Below are 23,028 nucleotides of genomic sequence, written 5' to 3' on the forward strand. Positions count from 1 at the left end.
TTTAACTCTCATTTCCCACCAGGAAGAGGAATTAACCAAAGGCTCAGCGTGCCATGCCGGAACCACACTAGGGCCTGAAGCAATCCTGCGGTGTTGCGGCCAGCTCACAAGAGAGCCAGTTGAAGAAAGGAGCTCAGGGGCACTGTAATTCACAAACCTGCAGAGTTATAAATGACAGCTATCCTCCAAAAATATATTGAAGTAAGGCTGCCAAGAGGACTTGAAAGCGGGGCAGAATTGCAGGAAACCGATTTCAGGAGGTAGACTGGAATTGCATGTAAAGCATAGGAAAAGAGGCAGAACGTCCACAATGATGCACTTGGCCAAAAAGGGCGTATGCGTTTTTTCCTGAATATATTCAGGAAAAAACGCATACGCCCTTTTTGGCCAACCAAGCAAGCTTGCAAAGGAAATCTGCACTACAATGAAGTCTCACTGCCCCCCTGTCAAAAGGGCCATCTGAAAAAAGTGTAAAATCCAGAAAGGCAGGACAGGCCATGGAGAACTGGGAGCCTTGTTATGCTGATGGGTGGGATGTAAATTACCAACAGCCACTCTGGAGAAGTGTATGGTGTTTCCTGAAACATCTAAAAAACAAAGCAACAGAGCCTAAGGCACTTCCACTTATAGTCCTATAGCTTAGGGTAATTAAAATAAAAAAGACACAGCCACCCCGAAGTTTGGGACAGCTCTGTTTACAAGAACCTTGTTTACAGTACAAGTTCAATATCACAGAAAGAGAAAAATGGATAAAGAAGTTGTGGTACTTACGTACAATGCAATATCACTCAGCAATGAAATCTATGTCATCAGGCCCGTAACAGCATAATGAGTGGATTCAGGTACGATGATTCTAAGTGAAATAAGTCACACAGAAAAAGAAACATTATAAGGTATCACTAATGCACGGAATGTAAACTTGGCTACACAGGAACTGAATTACAAAACAGAACAGGGTCTCAAGTTTAGAAAACCAACTTATGCTTGCTTAAGGGGAAAGGTGAGTTGGGGTGCTGCATAAAACCAGAGTTTGAAATTAGCACAGATACCGTTCCATAAGCCAAATATGTAATAGACAAGACCTACCCCTTGCTCAACAAAATTGACTCAACAATGAGGTATCACCTCACACCTGTTAGAATGGGCATCATCTGAAAATCTACAAACAACAAATGCTGGAAAGGGTGTGGAGAAAAGGAACCCTCTTCCACTATTGTTGGGAATATAAATTGATACAGTCACTATGGAGAACAATATGGAGTTTCTTAAGAAACTAATAATAGAATTACCATATGATACAGCAATCCCAGTACTGGACATATACCCAGACAAAACCATAAATCAAAAAGAGACATTCACCGCAATGTTCATTGCATCACTATTTACAATATCGAGGTAATGGAAGCAACCTAAATGCCCACAGACAGACGAATGCATAAAGATGTTGTACATATATAAAATGGAATATTACTAAGCCACGAATGGAATGAAATTGGGTCATTTGTAGAGACGTCAATGGATCTAGAGACTGTCATACAGAGTGAAGTAAGTCAGAAAGAGAAAAACAAATCTTGTATATTCATGCATATATGTGGAACCTAGAAAAACTGTACAGATTAACCGTTTTGCAAGGCATAAATAGAGCAACAGATGTAGACAACAATCGTATGGACAACTAGGGGGGAAAGCTCTTGGAGGGGTGGTGGTGGGAGGAGTTGAGAGATTGGGATTGGCATGTAAACATTTATATGTATAAAATAGATAACCAATAAGAACCTGCTGTATAAAAATATAAAATAAAATTCAAAATTAAAAAGAAATAAAATTTAAAAAATAAAACAGAAAAAACAATTATTCCCTTCACATACATGTATTTATATGAATAAATTATTTCCATGCTTATATCTGTAAATACAAAAAAGAGGAATAAATCTACCTTGAACCAAAAACGTAAAAGAGAAAAAAAAAACAGAACCCACCAGTTACTCAGAGGAAAACCGTATCAGGGCACTTGCTCCAGTTGTAATCAATTCTGAAGTTGGTCAATGGTGGGGAATCGTCTCCCATTCAGCCAGCAGCCCCCACACAGCAAGCGTCCTCATTGCAAAGCTGGGGCACCGTGCCGAGGCATCTGTGAGTAAACGTGAGCTGAGCCCCAGGCCAGTTGCTGCTGAACTGTTCCCACCCTTCCCAGGTAAAACACCTGAATATATACAAGGACTTGAAAGCCTAGAGGAAGGGCCATGGAGCCACACGAGTGACAGCATGCCAGCTGACTTGGTGCCTGCAGGCCAGCCAGGATGGTCCTGGCCCTGGGTGCTCTTCTGGAAGATTTCCATTTCCCTGCCTGAGATACCCGTCCTGTCCCTGCCCCCACTGCTTTTTTCCTTCCTCACCTCTGCCCAGGGAGAAATTCCAGCAGCAGGTATGGGTGACACATCCTCTTCTTTAGCAGGTGGCAGCCTGGCAACTGCTGCAGAAAGTCCAGCAGAGCCCCACTCACACTGGGCCACCCACAAAGCCGTGGCCTCTCACTCCCTCCCACCAGCCCAGCCCCGAGACTGCTGACAGGGCAGAGAAAATGGCGTCAGGCACAGCTGCAGGGGCTCTTGCTGCCTGGAGTGGTATTTATATTGATCTCAACCCAGGCACACCTGGGGAGGGCTGGCCGGCACGGTAAGGCTGCTCAGGTCAGCCAATCATCACCCCTCAGGGGCTCACAGTTGCAGAAAATGGAACTTGCTGAACTGGCCAGGTCCAAGGAACAGGTGTGGGCTCCTGAGAGTCAGGATAGACAAGGGGCTGCAGCTTTGGCTTGTTTTCTAATCATTTTATCTGGCCCATGAGTGGGAGACAACTTCAAGAAAACCCTCTCCTAATGAGAGGAACCCAGGAGTCAGGGAGAGGAGGGGTGGGTGGTGGTTGGAGACAGAGGCCTGGTGCCCTGGGTGCAGTGGAAATCTCTGGAAGACCAGGTGGAGGGAGGCCACACAGAGTGATGCCCAGGGTCACAGACCTGTCGGCGCTGCTGTTTGTTAGTTCAAGTCCTGCTCTGAGGTGCTCTGTGTCAGCTCTGAGTGACAGGTGAGCTGGGTGTGCTCTTCAATGAGGGCTATGTGCACGGTTCCTGTGTGCCCAGCCCTGCCACGGTACCTGCAAGGGTAGCTCTGTATCCTGGGAGGGGCCTGACCATGAGAGCCCCGTGGGCTCGGTTGGGGGTGGGGTGCCTGCCTAGGAGAGCTCCATATCCTGGGATTGGCCTGACCACGAGAGCCCAATGGGCTGCTGGGGTCCTGGTAAAGGATGTCAGGACAGTCAGTGAAGCCACCGAGGATATACCTCCAGTTGCTCCTAATTCCTATACCCTGCTGGTCATTCTACCAACCACCAGGACATGGTATTCTGTATTAGTCTTCAATGATGCCTTCTTTTGTATTCCATTAGTCCCAGAGTCAGAAGAAATTTTGGCTTGTGAGTGGCAGGACTCAACATACAACTAAAACAATACTTCTGGGCCGTCTTGCCCCAAGGGTTCAAAAATTCCCACACCATCTTTGGGGAAAGCTTAGGTAAAGACTGAAAAGTTCTACCTCTGGAAAAGGAAACCCTCCTTCAATATGCAGATGACATTCTGATCGCCAGCCCTACTAAGGAGGCCTCTGAACTACCAAGCCAATAAAGGATAGAAGTTGTCCAAGAAAAAGCTCAAATATCACAGACTGCGGTGACCTGCCTGGGCTTCATTCTCACACAAGGTCAGAGAAGCCCATCCCAGGAAAGGGAAGAAACCATTTGCAGCCTTACCCCTTTCTAAAACTAGAAGACAGCTTAGGGGTTCCTGGGGAGGCCAGGGTTTGCTGCTTCTGGATCCCTAACTACAGTCTACTAGCTGGGCCTCTATATGAAACACTGAAAGGAAAAGATGATGATCCTTTTGAACAGAATCCAGAAGTGGCCTTTCAAGAATGGAAAGAGCAGTCAATTCAGACCCTTGCCCTGGAACTCCCTAATTGAGCTAAACCCTTTGACCTTTCCATTCCCAGTGAAAGGTGAATCGCCATTGGAGAATTAGTGCAAAAACTGGAACCACTTGAAATGGAACAACGCAAGAATGCCATCCAGGTAGGATAAACTACAGTCACCAAGGGGCTTGGCCCACTGCCACATCTGGCCAAGATACTGGCGGTATCTAAAAACCTGGAAATCAGCAGCCCAAAAGGCCACCTCCCTCCTAAGGGAAAAGGACCCCACGTGGCGATCCTAATCACCAACCATGCCCTGAAGTTGCAGGGTTCGCTCCGTGGACACACCGACCTCGAGTGAGGAGGCCCTCCAACTCCAACATCCAGAGAGATAACCGGGGGCAACAGGGCACCATGACGACTCGTGTGAACATCACTTGACCTGGAGTTTCTCTCATAAAACAACAATAGTGTGTCCCGAAGGAGTAGACTACAGCTTGCAGGACTTACTGCACCCGGAGGGGAGCTAATAATCTTGGCGGGGGAACCGTATATCACACTGTCACCATAGAAAAGCCTACAGACACCGTGATGATGGTGGCCAATAAGACCGGCTGGACTCCTGTTTACTTCAAAAGGCTGTTGACTCAGTGGCCATCATGGTCCTTGATCACCACTGACCCTGGACTGTCTGGGAGTTGAGCGGGCAGGGCTCTGACACCTGGTGCTGTTTTTACATTAATTCAGGGGCCTAATTGAAGAAAGAGCAGACTACTGGTCAGAGCATCTAGGCTGGCAGAAACGGTCAGCCTAAGGTGGCCGAACAAATTTGGGGCTGGGTTAAATCGGCCCCCACAGCGTCTCTGCACATCTCTTTCCTGGACCCTTAAAGGTCATTAGAATCTATAACACTTCCAATGCTGGTGCTCAGGCGGACGAGCAGGGAGGCAGGGGTCCTGGGGCCAATCAACGTCACCTGGAGGCTGCTGGGGAGAAGTTCTGACCCTCGTCCCCTGGTATCAGGGCTCCCAACTCAGCACTCAGCAGTTACAGAAGAAGGGTCTGCACCCTCAGCACTCCAAGAATGAGGAACGGGACAAAAGGCAGAGGAGGGGTTTGTCCCCAGCAAAGCCCATTAAAAATCCCTGGGAGATAAAAATAGAATCTGGGCAATAAAGTCAAGTCTGACCTTTTTTATCCTTTGTGCTTTGTCTAATTTCACGTGCTCCTAGGGTCCCGCATGCAGAGGTTCCACACCCGGCACTTCAGACCAGATTTCCTAGTGCAGAATGGCTGGGTCGACACCTCAGCTCCTGGGGCCCAGTGCAGACTCCGAGATATAGAGCCTGAGCTGCATCCAACCCGGCCCTCGAGAGCTCCGCCCCCTCTCTCCCACTGACTCTGACAGGATCTCTACACAGCAGCCCAGCCCACAGCCCACGGGGTAGTGCATGCTCTCACCTCTCCATTCTCTGATCAAAATATAAAGTTTCCTTTGCTTGTGAACCAAACTCAGTCTCGATCTGTTGGCCCCAATGACACTGGGCAGGGGGACCCTTGTTGGGGTCCACTCTGGAGGATCAGTAACAGAAATTGAGACTATTGTAACTTCAATGAACAGATGTGTGAGCCAAACTGTAGTTAACATAGAACAGTTTGTAAGGCTCGGGTAAAATAAGATGTTTCTAACACTTCCATTTGATATTTCCATCACTTTATTATAAGCAAGTTCAGTGAAAAGGTTTGTCTTATTTGTCAGGTCAATATTAGAGAAATGAAGTGATTTCTTTCCAAGGATGTACATCTAATAATCTTGGTTAAAGCTTCAATCTTGTTTTAAATGCTTTTCCATTGAAAATGATACCTCTCTTTCAGCTCCCCCATTTCTGAGAAGTATAAAATCTTATAATTTATTATTACCAAAGGGGAAAGGTGGGAGGAGGGATAAATTAACAGTTTGGAATTAACACATACACACTGCTATGTATAAAATAGATCATCAACAAGGAACTACTGTATAGCACAGGGAACTACACTCAATATTTTGCAATAACCTATAAGGGGAAATAATCGGAAAAAGAATAGATATTTTTATTGACATCATCTATCAATGACAGTTAAAGTGTAACCTAAGGGAAGCCGGTGGTGAGTGCTTCTGACCCTGAAGACTTCAATCATCTAAAGTTTGGACTCTGCCTACTTCCCAAGGCCCTTAATGAACATATGTGTAGCCGTAGCTTAAAAAACTCCCCAGTTTGGGTTTTGGGGACACACTGATTTTGAAAAAGCCCTGGTGTTCTCCTTACATGAATGGGACTCTTCCTACTGCTAAAACATGTCTGTCACACCCAGAGGATGGTATACCGTCAGATCGGCAAGAGTTTGGAAAAGGCATCTCATCTCCTCATCTCCTGGTGCTCGGGTTCACCCCTCCAGCGTCTTTACTAACAGTCTCCCCACTTGGAGATGTCAGCACTGTCAACATCCTGTTGCGTACAGTTTGGAATTTGTCCAGAGGATGAAGCGGAAGGGTGAGGAACAATGAGAGACAAGTCCTAGGTGTTCAGACAGGCACATGTCACTCTAATTTCCAATCAGGAAGATGAATTGACCAAAGGCTAGGGTTGCCCATGGAAACAGTATAGGGCTTGAGGAAATCCCACTGCTTTGTGGCCAGTTCCCATAAACACAAGTTGAACAATGGAACTCAGGGGCAGTAAAATTCACGAAACTGCAGAGTTGAAAATATCTATCACTGAAAAATGTCTTGAGGAAAGTCAGAGAAAAGGATTGGTAAGCAAGGGAGAATGGCAGGAAAGGGATTTGAGGAGGTAGAAAGGACTCGCCATTAAGCACAAGAAAAGGGGCTGAACATTGCCAACATTGCAGTTGGCCAAAAAGGCTGTATGCGTTTTTTTCTGTATATATTCAAGAAAAGGGCATACACTTTTTTAGCCAACCAAACAGGTGGGCACTGGAAATCAATACTACAAAAGATATCACTTCGCATCAGTCAGAAGAGCCATCCTCATAAAGTGTAAACACCAGAAATGCAGGACACGGCAAGGAGAAGAGGGAGCCCTGTGAGGCTTATAGTGGAAATGTATATTGCCAACGGCCATTCTGGAGAAGTGTATTGTGTTTACTAAAGCATCTAAAAAATGAGCTACAGAGCATAGGGCACTTGCACTCATGGGCGTATATCTTGGGAAAAACAAAAATCGAGAGGACACAGGCACCCCAATGTTTACCGCCTCTCTGTTTAAAAGATCCTCGACTAGGATATAACTTAAATGTCTCTGGAGGGAAAAAATGGATAGAGATGTGGTACTTATGTAGAGTGGAATATTACTCAGCCTGGAAATCAATGAAATATGCCCAGTTGTAACAGCTCCGGAGGAGTTACGTATGATCATTCTAAGTGACATAATTCAAAAAGAAAAAGACACATATCATAAGATATCACTTAAAGGTGGAATCCAAAATGGCTACACATGAAATAAATTACAAAACAAAAACATAGTCAAATATGTAGAAAACACGCGTAAGGCTGCTAAACGGGAAAGGTGGGGAGGGGTGAGGCATCATCCAGGAGGTTGAAATTAGCAAAGATACCATTCCAAATACCAAACTGATAATCAACAAGGCCTACACGGTAGCTAAAAGAACTGCACTCAGCACACTCAAGTCACCGGAAAAGAATATCTATGACTGGTAAGAATCTGAAAAAGAATTTATTGATGTCTCTCTGTATGTGAATCAAGTGGATGTACAGCAGCAAGAAACAGAGCTTTGAAAATCAGCTGTAACCAATATAGTAATAAATTGAAAAAAATAAACGACAGAGAGACAGAGAAAACCTCTTACAACTTTTCCTCAGGGACGGTGATGCAACATGGATTGAACACATCTAGACCCACAGCAGGATGAGACATAAGGCTGGAAACTGTTCGCGCTAAGAGAAATGTGAGGTTGGGTGAGGAAATGCACACCCTTTAAAGTAATACTACCTGGTACCCATTCAATGGGTCCCAAATCTGCAGGTTCAAGGAATCTTCCTACAGCTAAAACATGCATGCAAAACCCAGAGGACTGTACACCATGTGATCGGGAGATGTGTCTAAAATGCACCTCATTTATCCTCTCCTGGTGCTCCTGTTCATCATTCCAGCCACGTTACTTAGAATCTCTCCACTTAGAGAATCAGCACATTTAAACTTCTGTTTCACACATTTTGCAAATTGTGAGGAGGATGAACGGGAAGAGGGGGAACCAATGAGAGAATAGTTGTAGGGGTTTGGACGGGCACATGTCACTCTAATTTCCCATTAAGAATAAGAATTAAAAAAAGGCTCAGCCCGCCTCGCCGGAGCCAAAATAGGGCCTGAGGCAATCCTGCGGCTTTGAGGCCAGCTCACAAAAGAGCAACTTCAAAAATGGAGCTCAGGGTCACTGCAATTCACAAACCTGCAGAGTTATAAATGAAAACTAACGTCCAAAAATATGTTGAGGTAAGGCAAAGAAGAGGATCTGAATGCAAGACAGAATTGCAAGAAACAGATTTCAAGAGATAGATTGGACTCGTCTTTAAAGCACATGAAAAGCCGCAGAATTTTGACAATGATGCAGTTGGCCCAAAAGGGAGTATGCGTTTTTTCCTGAATATATCCAGGAAAAAACGCATACGCGCTTTATGGGCAACCAAGCAAGCAAGCAATGCAAATGTGCACAACAAAGAAGTCTCATTTCCCACCGGTCAAAAGGGCCATCCGAAAAATTTGTAAAAACCAGAAATGCAGGACAGGCCATGGAGAACAGGGAGCCTTTATACGCTGATGGACAGTGTGTGAACTGCCGAGAGCCACTCTGGAGAAGTGTATGGTGGTTCCTAAATCATCTAAAAAACAGAGCTACAGAGCATAGGGCACTTCCAATCATGGAAGTATATCTAGGGAAGTCTAAAAATCAACAAGACACAAGCACACCACAGTTTAGGGCTACTCTGTTTACAAGAACCTCAACTTCAGTACACCTTAAATATCCCAGGAAAGAGAACAATGGATAAAGAAAATGTGGTACTTATGTACAATGGAATATCTCTTCACCATGAAATCAATGTAATAAGGCTAGTAGAAGGATAAAGAGTGGATTTAGGTCTGTTAATACTACTTGAAATAAGTCAAACAGAAAAAGAAACATATCATAAGATATCACTTATAGAGGGAGGATAAATATGGCTGCACAAAAAATGAATTATAAAACAGAACAGTGTCTCACATTTAGAAAACACACTTATGTCAGCATAAGGGGAAAGGAGAGGTGGGGTGATGCATAAAACCAGAGTTTGAAATTAGCACAGATACCGTTCAATAAACCAAATAGGTATTAGACAAGATCTACACCTTGCTCAATAAACTGGCCTCAACACACCCTATACATCGCAGAGAAATATATCTGAGTAATAAGAATCTTAAAACCCATGTATTGATATATCTCCATAAGGGAATCAAGTGTGCGCAGAGCGGCACAAACACAGCAGTGAAAATGAGCTAAACCCCATTATAGAAATAAATTTTAAAACCAAAACGCAGAAACAATGAAAGAGAGAAAAATTCTTACAAAATTCGCTCAGGGGCTGTGATGCAACCTGGAATGACCACATATAAACCCACAGATGGATAAGACATAATGCTGGATACTTGGGGCTGAGAGGATTGGTGAGCTTTGGTGAGCAACTGCCGAAAGTTTAATGCAATACTTCATGCTACTCATTCCAAGGGTCCCAACACTCCAGGTTGAAGGGAATCTTCCTACAGCTAAACCATGCATGGGAAATCCAGCAGATGGTATACCATATGATCGGGAAAGGTTTCTAAAACGCACCTCATTTTCCTCTCCTGGGGCTCCGGATCAACATTCCAGCCACTTTACTGACAACATCTCCACATGGAGAGTCAATGCCTTTAAGTTCCGGTATCGCACAGTCTGCAGTTAGTGCGGAGGATGAATGGGAATAGGGGGAACCAGTGAGAAAATAGCTGTAGCGGTTTCAATGGGCACATGTCACTCTAATTTCACATAGGAAGAATAATTAACCAAAGTCACAGCAAGGCACCCCAGAAGAAGAAAAGGGACTGAACATATCCTGTGGATATGAGGCAAGATCACAAAAATAAGAGCTGAAAAATGGAACTAAGGGCAACTGCAATTCGAAAACCTGCAGAGTTATAAAGGCCAACTATTTTCCAAAAGTATATTGATATAAGGCTATGAAAAGGCACTGACAGCAAGGCAGAATTGCAGGAAACCGATTTCAGGAGGGAGACTGGAATTGCATGTAAAGCATAGGAAAAGAGGCAGAACGTCCACAATGATGCACTTGGCCAAAAAGGGCGTATGCGTTTTTTCCTGAATATATTCAGGAAAAAACGCATACGCCATTTTTGGCCAACCAAGCAAGCTTGCAAAGGAAATCTGCACTACAATGAAGCCTCACTTCCCGCCGGTCAAGAGGGCCATCTGAAAAAAGTGTAAAATCCAGAAAGGCAGGACAGGCCATGGAGAACTGGGAGCCTTGTTATGCTGATGGGCGGGATGTAAATTGCCAACAGCCACTCTGGAGAAGTGTATGGTGTTCCTAAAACATCTAAAAAACAAAGCAACAGAGCCTAGGGCACTTCCACGTATGGTCCTATAGCTTAGGGAAATTAAAATCAAAAAGACACAGCCACCCCAAAGTTTGGGACGGCTCTGTTTAGAAGAACCTCGTTTACGGTACAAGTTCAATATCGCAGAAAGCGAAAAATGGATAAAGAAGTTGTGGTACTTACGTATAATGTAATAACTCTCAGCAATGAAATCTATGTCATTAGGCCGATAGCAGCATAATGAGTGGATTCAGGTACGATGATTCTAAGTGAAATAAGTAACACAGAAAAAGAAACATCATAAGATACCACTACTATACGGAATTTAAACTTGGCTACAGAGGAACTAAATTACAAAACACAACAGAGGATCAAATGTAGAAAACCAACGTATGGATGCTTGAGGGGAAAGGTGAGTTGGGGTGCTGCATAAAACCAGAGATTGAAATTAGCACAGATACCGTTCCATAAGCCAAATATGTAATAGAAAAGAGCAACTCCTTGCTCAACCAAGTGGACTAAACACACCATATTAAACGCCTAAGAATATACCTGACTAGTAAGAATCTTAAAACCTATGGATTTATATGTCTCTGAAAGAGAATCAAGGGTGTGTACAGCGGTATAAACGCAGCAGTGATAGGATTTGTGAGGTTCGGTGAGCAAATGCAGACCCTTTGAAGTCATATTGCATGGTACCCATTCCATGGGTCTCAACTCTCCAGGTTTAAGGGATTCTTCCTTCAGCTAAAACATGCATGTGGAACCCAGAGTATGATCCACTGTGTGATCGGGAAACGTGTTCAAATGTGTCTCAGTTTTCGTCCCCTGGTACTCGGGTGTAACATTCCAGATGCTTTACTAACACTCTCTCCACTTGGAGAGTCAGTGCCTTTAACCTCCTGTTTGGTCCAGTTTGCAACTTCTGCGGAAGACAAACAGCAATAGGGAGAACCAATGAGAGACTAGCTGGAGGTGTCTGGACGGGCAAATTTAACTCTCCTTTCCCACCAGGAAGAGGAATTAACCAAAGGATCAGCGTGCCGTGCCGGAACCACACTAGGGCCTGAAGCAATCCTGCGGTGTTTCGGCCAGCTCACAAGAAAGCGAGTTGAAGAAAGGAGCTCAGGGGCACTGTAATTCACAAACGTGCAGAGTTATAAAGGACAGCTATCGTCCAAAAATATATTAAAGTGAGGCTGCCAAGAGGACTTGAAAGCGGGGCAGAATTGCAGGTGACCGATTTCAGGAGGTAGACTGGAATTGCATGTAAAGCATAGGAAAAGAGGCAGAACTTCCACAATGATGCACTTGGCCAAAAAGTGCGTTTGCGTTTTTTCCTGAATATATTCAGGAAAAAACGCATACACCCTTTTTGGCCAACCAAGCAAGCTTGCAAAGGAAATCTTCACTACAATGAAGTCTCACTTCCCCCCGGTCAAAAGGGCCATCTGACAATAGTGTAAAATGCAGAATGTCAGGACAGGCCATAGAGAACTGGGAGCCTTGTTATGCTGATGGGCGGGATGTAAATTGCCAACAGCCACTCTGGAGAAGTGTATGGTGTTTCCTGAAACATCCAAAAAAGAGAGCAACAGAGCCTAGGGCACTTCCACTTATGGTCCTATAGCTTAGGGAAATTAAAATCAAAAAGACACAGCCACCCCAAAGTTTGGGACGGCTCTGTTTACAAGAACCTCGTTTACGGTACAAGTTCAATATCGCAGAAAGCGAAAATGGATAAAGAAGTTGTGGTACTTACGTACAATGCAATATCACTCAGCAATGAAATCTATGTCATCAGGCCCATAGCAGCATAACGAGTGGATTCAGGTACGATGATTCTAAGTGAAATAAGTCACACACAAAAAGAAACACCATAAGATAACTCTAATACACGGAATGAAAACTTGGCTACACAGGAACTGAATTACAAAACAGAACAGGGTCTCAAATGTAGAAAACCAACTTATGCTTGCTTAAGGAGAAGGGTGAGTTGGGGTGCTGCATAAAACCAGAGACTGAAATTAGCACAGATACCGTTCCATAAGCCAAATATGTAACAGACAAGAGCTACTCCTTGCTCAATGAAGTGGACACAACATCCCATATTAAACGCCTAACAATATACCTGACTAGTAAGAATCTTAAAACCTACGGATTTATATGTCTCCAAAGGAGAATCAAGCGTGTGTACAGCGGCATAAGCACAGCAGTGATGGGGTTGGTGAGGTTCGGTGAGCAAATGCAGACCCTTTGAAGTCATATTGCATGGTACCCATTCCATGGGTCTCAACTCTCCAGGTTTAAGGGATTCTTCCTTCAGCTAAAACATGCATGTGGAACCCAGAGTATGATCCACCATGTGATCGGGAAATGTGTTCAAATGTGTCTCAGGTTTCGTCCCCTGGTACTCGGGTGCAACATTCCAGACCCTTTACTAACACTCTCCCCACTTGGAGAGTCAGTGCCTTTAACCTCCTATTTGACACACTTTGCAATTTCTGCGGAAGATGAACAGGAATAGGGAGAACCAATGAGAGACTAGCTGGAGGTGTCTGGACGGGCAAATTTAACTATCATTTCCCACCAGGAAGAGGAATTAACCAAAAGCTCAGCATGCCGTGCCGGAACCACACTAGGGCCTGAAGCAATCCTGCAGTGTTGCGGCCAGCTCACAAGAAAGCGAGTTGAAGAAAGGAGCTCAGGGGCACTGTAATTCACAAACCTGCAGAGTTATAAATGACAGCTATCATCCAAAATTATACTGAAGTAAGGCTGCGAAGAAGACTTGAATGCGGGGCAGAATTGCTGGAAGCCGATTTCAGAAGGTACACGGGAGTCACTCTTAAAGCATAGGAAAAGAGATAGAACTTGGAAAATAATGCACTTGGCAAAAAAGGGCATATGTGTTTTATCCAGAGCTCTCATAACCGAGGGGAGGAGGCTCCCAGCAGGCTCCAAGTGCCACCAGAGGGCTCATGTCCACAAGGTGAGGTGAGCAAGCCACGCAGGAGTTACCTCACAGCAGAGGTCCCACCTCACAGAAGGGTGAGAAACCCAGCCAACATCAGACTCTCCCCAGAGGGCCCACATCACCAAGGGGATGGGAACCAGGCAGGAGTGTCTTCACACCAGTGGGGCCACATCATCAAAATGTGAGGTACTCAGCACATGTGTCCTCAAACCAGAGGACCCACATCACCAAGGGCCTCGGAGTGAGGCAGGCTGGAGTAGCCTCACAACACTGGGCCCATAGAATAAAAAAGTGAGGAATCCAGCATTTGGAACCTCCCAGCAGGCGGCCCAGAGCACCGAGGCTATGGGATCCAGGCCACAGTGAACTCACAGAAGAGGGCCCATGTCATGAAACTGAGCAACCCAGCCATTGGGACCTCAGAGCAGGAGGCTCACATCCCCATGGGGATATAAATCTGGTAGGAGTGTCCTCGCACCACTGAGAACGTATCAGAAAATTTTGGGAGACGAGCAGTTAGGGCCTGACGCCAGGGGGCCCTCATAACTGAGGGGAGGAGACTCCCAGCAGGTTCCAACTGCCAACAGAGGGCCCACGTCTACAAGGTGGCATGCGCCAGCCAGGCAGTAGTGACCTCACAGCAGAGGGCCTATCTTACAGAAGGGTGAGAAACCGAGGCAAGATTGGACTCGCCAGAGGGCTCACAACACCAAGGGGATGGGAACCAGTCAGGACTGTCCTCCCACCAGTGGGGCCACATCATCGAAAGGTGAGGAACCCAGCACATGCGGCCTCATATCAGAGGACATACATCACAAAGGGGATGGGAGTGAGGCAGGTAGGAGTAGCCTAAAAACAGAGGGCCCAAAGAATAAAAAAGGTGAGGAATCCAGCACTTGGAACCTCCCAGCAGGTGGCCGAGAGCACAGAAGCTATGGGATGCAGGCAGGAGTGAACTAACACCAGAGAGCCCACATCATGAAACTGTGAGCAACCCAGGCGTTGGGACCTCAGAGCAGAAAGCCCACATCCCCATGGGGATGGGAACCTGACAGGAGTGTCCTGGCATCACTGGGCTCACATCAGAAAACGTGGGGAGCCCAGCACTTAGGGCCTGATGCTAGAGGGCCATCATCACCGAGGGCAGGAGGCTCCCAGCAGGTTCCATGTGCCAACAGAGGGCCCACGTCGCCAAGGTGATGTGTGCAAGTCAGGCAGGATTGACCTCACAGCAGAGGACCTACCTCACAGAAGAGTGAGGAACCCAGCCAGGATATGACTGTCACCAGAAGGCCCACATCACCAAGGGGATGGTAACCAGGCAGGAGTGTCCTCACACCAGTGGGGCCACATCATTGTAAGGTGAGGAACCCAGCACATGTGGCCTCAAACCAGAGGACCCACATCACGAAGGGGTTGCGAGTGAGGCAGGCAGGAGGAGCATCACAACACAGGACCCATAGAATACAAAAGTTGAGGAATCGAGCAGTTGGAACCTCCCAGCAGGCGGCCAAGAGCACAGAGGCTATGGGATCCAGGCCACAGTAAACTAACACCAGAGAGCCCACATCATGAAATTGTGATCAACCCAGCTGTTGGAACCTCAGAGCAGAAGGCCCACATCCCCATGGAGATGGGAACCTAAGAGGAGTGCCCAAGCATCACTGGGCTCACTAAGAAAAGTTGGGGAGCCCAGCAGTTAGGGCCTGACGTCAGAGGGCCTTCATCACAGAGGTGAGGAGGCTCCCAGCAGTGTCCAAGTGCCACCAGAAGGCTCATGTCAACAAGGCGAGGTGAGCAAGCCAGGCAAGAGTTACCTGATAGTAGAGGGCCCACCTCACAGATGGGTGAGGAACCCAGCCAGGATTAGACTCTCGCCAGAGGACCCACCTCACCAAGGGGATGGGAACCAAGCAGGAGTGTCCTCACATGAGTGGGGCCACATCATCGAAAGGTGAGGAACGCAGCACATGTGGCCTCAAGCCACAGGACAGTCATCACCAAGGGGCTCGCAGTGAGGCAGGCAGGAGGAGCCTCACAACAGATGGCACATAGAATAAAAATGTTGAGGAATCCAGCAGTTGGAACCTCCCAGCAGGCGGCTCAGAGCACCGATGATAAGGGATACTTGCCGGAGTGAACTCACAGCAGAGGGCCCACATCATGGTACTGTGAGCAAGCCAGCCGTTTTGACCTCAGAGCAGAAGGCCCATATCCCCATGGGGGTGGGAACATGGCAAGAGTGTCCTCACTCACTTGGCGCACATCAGAAAATGTGGGGAGCCCAGCAGTTATGGCCTAAGGCAAGAGGGCCCTCATCACCGAGGGGAGGAGGATCCCAGCACACTCCAACTGCCACCAGAGGACCCACGTTGCCAAGGTGACGTGTGCCAGACAGGCATGATAGACCTCACAGCAGAGGGCCCACCTCACAGAAGGGTGAGGAACCCAGCCAGGATCAGACTCTCACCTGAGGGCCCACATCAGCAAGGGGATGGGAACCAGTCAGGACTGTCTTCCCTCCAGTGGGGCCACATCATCGAAAGGTGAGGAACCCAGCACATGTGGCCTCAAATCAGAGGACACATATCACAAAGGGAATGGGAGTGAGGCAGGCAGGAGTAGCCTAAAAACAGAGGGCCCAAAGAATAAGAAAGGTGAGGAATCCAGCAGTTGGAACCTCCCAGCAGGCGGCCCAGAGCACAGAAGCTATGGGATGCAGGCAGGAGTGAACTAACAGCAGAGAGCCCACATCATGAAACTGTGAGCAACCCAGGCGTTGGGACCTCAGAGCAGAAGGTCCACATCCCAATGGGGATGTGAACCTGGCTGGATTGTCCTCACACCACTGGGCGCACGTCACAAAATGTGGGGAGCCCAGCAGTTAGGGCCTGACGCCAGAGGGCCCTCATCACCGAGGGGAGGAGGCTCCCAGCAGGCTCCAAGTGCCACCAGAGGGCTCATGTCCACAGGGCGAGGTGAGCAAGCCAGGCAGGAGTGACCTCACAGCAGACGGCCCACCTCACAGATGGGTGAGGAACCCAGCCAGGATCAGACTCTCAACAGAGGGCCCACATCACCAAGGGGATGTGAACCAGGCAGGAGTCTCCTAAGACCATTGGTCCCACATCATCGAAAGGTGAGGAACCCAGCACATGTGGCCTCAAACCAGACGACACACATCACGAAGGGGCTGGGAGTGAGGCAGGCAGGAGGATCCTCACAACGGAGGGCCCAAAAAATTAAAAAAGTGAGGAATCCAGCAGTTGGAACCTCTCAGCAGGCGGCCAAGAGCACAGAGGCTATCGGATCCAGGCCTCTGTGAACTAACACCAGAGAGCCCACATCATGAAAATGTGAACAACCCAGCCGTTGGGACCTCAGAGCAGAAGGCCCACATCCCCATGGAGATGGGATCCTAAGAGGCGTGCCCAAGCATCATTGGGCTCACTAAGAAAAGTTGGTGAGCCCAGCAGTTAGGGCCTGACGCAACAGGGCCCTCATCACCGGGGGGAGCAGATACCCAGCACGTTCCAACTGCCACCACACGGCTGACTTCACCAAGGCAATGTGTGCCAGCCATGCAGGAGTGACCTATCAGCAGAGGGTCTCCCTCACAGAAGGTGAGGAACACAGCCAGGAACAGACTCTCACCAGGGGGTCCACATAGCCACGTGGATGAGAACCAGGCAGGAGTGTCCTCACACTAGTGGGGCCACATCATCGAAAGGTGAGGAACCCAGCAAAGGTGGCCACAAACCAGAGGACCCACATCACCAAGGGGTTGAGAGTGAGGTAGGTGTCTGGACGGGCATATTTAACTCTCATTTCCCACCAGGAAGAGGAACTAACCAAAGGCTCAGCGTGCCGTGCCGGAACCACACTGGGGCCTGAAGCAGTCCTGCGGTGTTGCGGCCAGCTCACAAGAAAGCGAGTTGAAGAAAGGGGCACTGTAATTCACAAACCTGCAGAGTTATAAATGACAGCTATCATCCAAAAATATATTGAAGTAAGGCTGCCAAGAGGACTTGAAGGCGGGGCAGAATTGCAGGAAACCGATTTCAGGAGGTAGACTGGAATTGCATTTAAAGCATAGGAAAAGAGGCAGAACGTCCACAATGATGCACTTGGCCAAAAAGGGCGTATGCGTTTTTTCCTGAATATATTCAGGAAAAAACGCATACGCCGTTTTTGGCCAACCAAGCAAGCTTGCAAAGGAAATCTGCACTACAATGAAGTCTCACTTCCCCCCAGTCAAAAGGGCCATCTGAAAAAAGTGTAAAATCCAGAAAGGCAGGACAGGCCATGGAGAACTGGGAGCCTTGTTATGCTGATGGGCGGGATGTAAATTGCCAACAGCCACTCTGGAGAAGTGTATGGTGTTTCCTGAAACATCTAAAAAACAAAGCAACAGAGCCTAGGGCACTTCCACTTATGGTCCTATAGCTTAGGGAAATTAAAATCAAAAACACACAGCCACCCAAATATTTGGGACGGCTCTGTTTACAAGAACCTCGTTTACGGTACAAGTTCAATATCGCAGAGAGCGAAAAATGGATAAAGAAGTTGTGGTACTTACGTACAATGCAATATCACTCAGCAATGAAATCTATGTCATCAGGCCCATAGCAACATAATTAGTGGATTCAGCTACGATGATTCTAAGTGAAATAAGTCACACAAAAAAAGAAACGTCATTAGATATCACTAATACACGGAATGTAAACTGGGCTACACAGGAACTGAATTACAAAACAGAACAGGGTCTCAAATGTAGAAAACCAACTTATGCTTGCTTAAGGGGAAAGGTGAGTTGGGGTGCTGCATAAAACCAGAGATTGAAATGAGCACAGATACCGTTCCATAAGCCAAATATGTAATAGACAAGAGCTACTCCTTGCTCAACGAAGTGGACACAACACCCCATATTAAAGGCATAAGAATATACGTGACTAGTAAGAATCTTAAAACCTATGGATTTATATGTCTCCGAAAGAGAATCAAGCGTGTGTACAGCGGCATAAACGCAGCAGTGATAGGATTGGTGAGGTTCGGTGAGCAAATGCAGACCCTTTGAAGTCATATTGCATGGTACCCATTCCATGGGTCTCAACTCTCCAGTTTTAAGGGATTCTTCCTTCAACTAAAACATGCATGTGGAACCCAGAGTATGATCCACCGTGTGATCGGGAAACGTGTTCAAATGTGTCTCAGTTTTCGTCCCCTGGTACTCGGGTGCAACATTCCAGACGCTTTGCTAACACTCTCCCCACTTGGAGAGTCAGTGCCTTTAACCTCCTGTTTGGCCCAGTTTGCAATTTCCGTGGAAGATGAACAGCAATAGGGAGAACCAATGAGAGACTAGCTGGAGGTGTCTGGACGGGCAAATTTAACTCTCATTTCCCACCAGGAAGAGGAATTAACCAAAGGCTCAGCGTGCCGTGCCGGAACCACACTAGGGCCTGAAGCAATCCTGTGGTGTTGCGGCCACCTAACAAAAAAGCGAGTTGAAGAAAGGAGCTCAGGGGCACTGTAATTCACAAACCTGAAGAGTTATAAATGAAAGACTATCGTCCAAAAATATATTGAAATAAGGCTGCCAAGAGGACTTGAAAGCGGGGCAGAATTGCAGGAAACCAATTTCAGGAGGTAGACTGGCGTTGCATGTAAAGCATAGGAAAAGAGGCAGAACGTCCACAATGATGCACTTGGCCAAAAAGGGCGTATGCGTTTTTTCCTGAATATATTCAGGAAAAAACGCATACGCACTTTTTGGCCAACCAAGCAAGCTTACAAAGGAAATCTGCACTACAATGTAGTCTCACTGCCCCCAGGTCAAAAGGGCCATCTGAAAAAAGTGTAAAATCCAGAAAGGCAGGACAGGCCATGGAGAACTGGGAGCCTTGTTATGCTGATGGGCAGGATGTAAATTGCCAACAGCCACTCTGGAGAAGTGTATGGTGTTTCCTGAAACATCTAAAAAACAAAGCAACAGAGGCTAGGGCACATGCACATATGGTCCTATAGCTTAGGGAAATTAAAATCAAAAAGACACAGCCACCGCAAAGTTTGGGATGGCTCTGTTTACAAGAACCTCGTTTACGGTACAAGTTCAATATCACAGAAAGCGAAAAATGGATAAAGAAGTTGTGGTACTTACTAACAATGCAATATCTCTCAGCAATGAAATCTATGTCATCAGGCCCGTAGCATCATAATGAGTGGATTCAGGTACGATAATTCTAAGTGAAATAAGTCACACAGAAAAAGAAACATCATAAGATATCACTAATACACGGAATGTAAACTTGGCTACACAGGAACTGAATTACAAAAGAGAACAGGGTCTCAAATGTAGAAAACCAACTTATGCTTGCTTAAGGGGAAAGGTGAGTTGGGGTGCTGCATAAAACCAGAGATTGAAATTAGCACAGATACCGTTCCATAAGCCAAATATGTAATAGACAAGAGCTACTCCTTGCTCAACGAAGTGGACTCAACACCCCATATTAAACGCCTAAGAATATACCTGACTAGTAACAATCTTAAAACCTATGGATTTATATGTCTCCGAAAGAGAATCAAGCGTGTGTACAGTGGCATAAACGCAGCAGTGATAGGATTGGGGAGGTTCGGTGAGCAAATGCAGACCCTTTGAAGTCATATTGCATGGTACCCATTCCATGGGTCTCAACTCTCCAGGTTTAAGGGATTCTTCCTTCAGCTAAAACATGCATGTGGAACCCAGAGTATGATCCACCGTGTGATCGAGAAACGTGTTCAAATGTGTCTCAGTTTTCGTCCCCTGGTACTTGGGTGCAACATTCCAGACGCTTTACTAACACTCTCCCCACTTGGAGAGTCAGTGTCTTTAACCTCCTGTTTGGCCGAGTTTGCAATTTCTGCGGAAAATGAACAGGAATAGGGAGAACAAATGAGAGACTAGCTGGAGGTGTCTGGACGGGCAAATTTAACTCTCATTTCCCACCAGGAAGAGGAATTATCCAAAGGCTCAGTGTGCCATGCCGGAACCACACTAAGGCCTGAAGCAATCCTGCGGTGTTGCGGCCAGCACACAAGAAAGCGAGTTGAAGAAAGGAGCTCAGGGGCACTGTAGTCCACAAACCTGCAGAGTTATAAATGACAGCTATCGTCCAAAAATATATTGAAGTAAGGCTGCCACGAGGACTTGAAAGAGGGGCAGAATTGCAGGAAACCAATTTCAGGCGGTAGACTGGAATTGCATGTAAAGCATAGGAAAAGAGGCAGAACGTCCACAATGATGCACTTGGCCAAAAGGGGCGTATACGTTTTTTCTGAATATATTCACGAAAAAACGCATGCGCACTTTTTAGCCAACCAAGCAAGCTTGCAAAGGAAATCTGCACTACAATGAAGTCTCACTGCCCCCCGGTCAAAACGGCCATCTGAAAAAAGTGTAAAATCCACAAAGTCAGGATAGGCCATGGAGAACTGGGAGCCTTGTTATGCTGATGGGCGGGATGTAAATTGCCAACAGCCACTCTGGAGAACTCTATGGTGTTTCCTGAAACATCCAAAAAACAAAGCAACAGAGCCTAGGGCACTTCCACTTATGGTCCTATAGCTTAGGGAAATTAAAATAAAAAAGACACAGCCACCCCAAAGTTTGGAACGGCTCTGTTTACAAGAACCTCGTTTACAGTACAAGTTCAATATCACAGAAAGCGAAAAATGGATAAAGATGTTGTGGTACTTACGTACAATGCAATATCACTCAGCAATGAAATCTATGTCATCAGGCCCATAGCAGCATAATGAGTGGATTCAGGTACGATGATTCTAAGTGAAATAAGTCACACAGAAAAAGAAACATCATAAGATATCACTAATACACGGAATGTAAACTTGGCTACACAGGAACTGAATTACAAAACAGAACAGGTTCTCAAATGTAGAAAACCAACTTATACTTGCTTAAGGGGAAAGGTGAGCTAGGGTGCTGCATAAAACAAGAGATTGAAATTAACACAGATACCGTTCCATAAGCCAAATATGTAATAGACAAGAGCTACTCCTTGCTCAACGAAGTGGACTCAACACCCCATATTAAACGCCTAAGAATATACCTGACTAGTAAGAATCTTAAAACCTATGGATTTATATGTCTCCGAAAGAGAATCAAGCGTGTGTACGGCGGCATAAACGCAGCAGTGATAGGATTGGTGAGGTTTGGTGAGCAAATGCAGACCCTTTGAAGTCATATTGCATGGTACCCATTCCATGGGTCTCAACTCTCCAGGTTTAAGGGATTCTTCCTTCACCTAAAACATGCATGTGGAACCCACAGTATGATCCAGCGTGTGATTGGAAAACTTGTTCAAATGTGTCTCAGTTTTCGTCCCCTGGTACTCGGGTGCAGCATTCCAGACGCTTTACTAACACTCTCCCCACTTGGAGAGTCAGTGCCTTTAACCTCCTGTTTGGCCCAGTTTGCAATTTCTGTGGAAGATGAACAGGAATAGGGAGAACCCATGAGCGACTAGCTGGAGGTGTCTAGACGGGCAAATTTAACTCTCATTTCCCACCAGCAAGATGAATTAACCAAAGGCTCAACGTGCCATGCCGGAAGAACACTAGGGCTTGAAGCAATCATGTGGTGTTGCGGCCAGGTCACAAGAAAGCGAGTTGAAGGAAGGAGCTCATGGGCACTGTAATTCAGAAACCTGCAGAGATATAAATGACAGCTATCGTCTAAAAATATATTGAAGTAAGGCTGCCAAGAGGACTTGAAGGCGGGGCAGAATTGCAGGAAACCGATTTCAGGAGGTAGACTGGAATTGCATGTAAAGCATAGGAAAAGAGGCAGAACTTGCACAATGATGCACTTGGCCAAAAAGGGCATATGCGTTTTTTCCTGAATATATTCAGGAAAAAACGCATACGCTCTTTTTGGCCAACCAAGCAAGCTTGCAAAGGAAATCTGCACTACAATGAAGTCTCACTGCCCCCCGGTCAAAAGGGCCATCTGAAAAAAGTGTAAAATCCACAAAGGCAGGACAGGCCATGGAGAACTGGGAGCCTTGTTATGCTGATGGGCGGGATGTAAATTGCCAACAGCCACTCTGGAGAAGTGTATGGTGTTTCCTGAAACATCTAAAAAACAAAGCAACAGAGCCTAGGGCACTTCCACTTATGGTCCTATAGCTTAGGGAAATTAAAATCAAAACCACACAGCCACCCCAAAATTTGGGCCACCTCTGTTTACAAGAACCTCGTTTACGGCACAAGTTCAATATCGCAGAAAGCGAAAAATGGATAAAGACGTTGTGGTACTTACGTACAATGCAATAAAACTCTGCAATGAAATCTATGTCATCAGGCCCCTAGCAGCATAATGAGTGGATTCAGGTACGATGATTCTAAGTGAAATAAGTCACACAGAAAAAGAAACATCATAAGA

This window comes from Orcinus orca, chromosome 2 (assembly GCF_937001465.1).
Source record: "Orcinus orca chromosome 2, mOrcOrc1.1, whole genome shotgun sequence".
NCBI lineage: Eukaryota > Metazoa > Chordata > Mammalia > Artiodactyla > Delphinidae > Orcinus > Orcinus orca.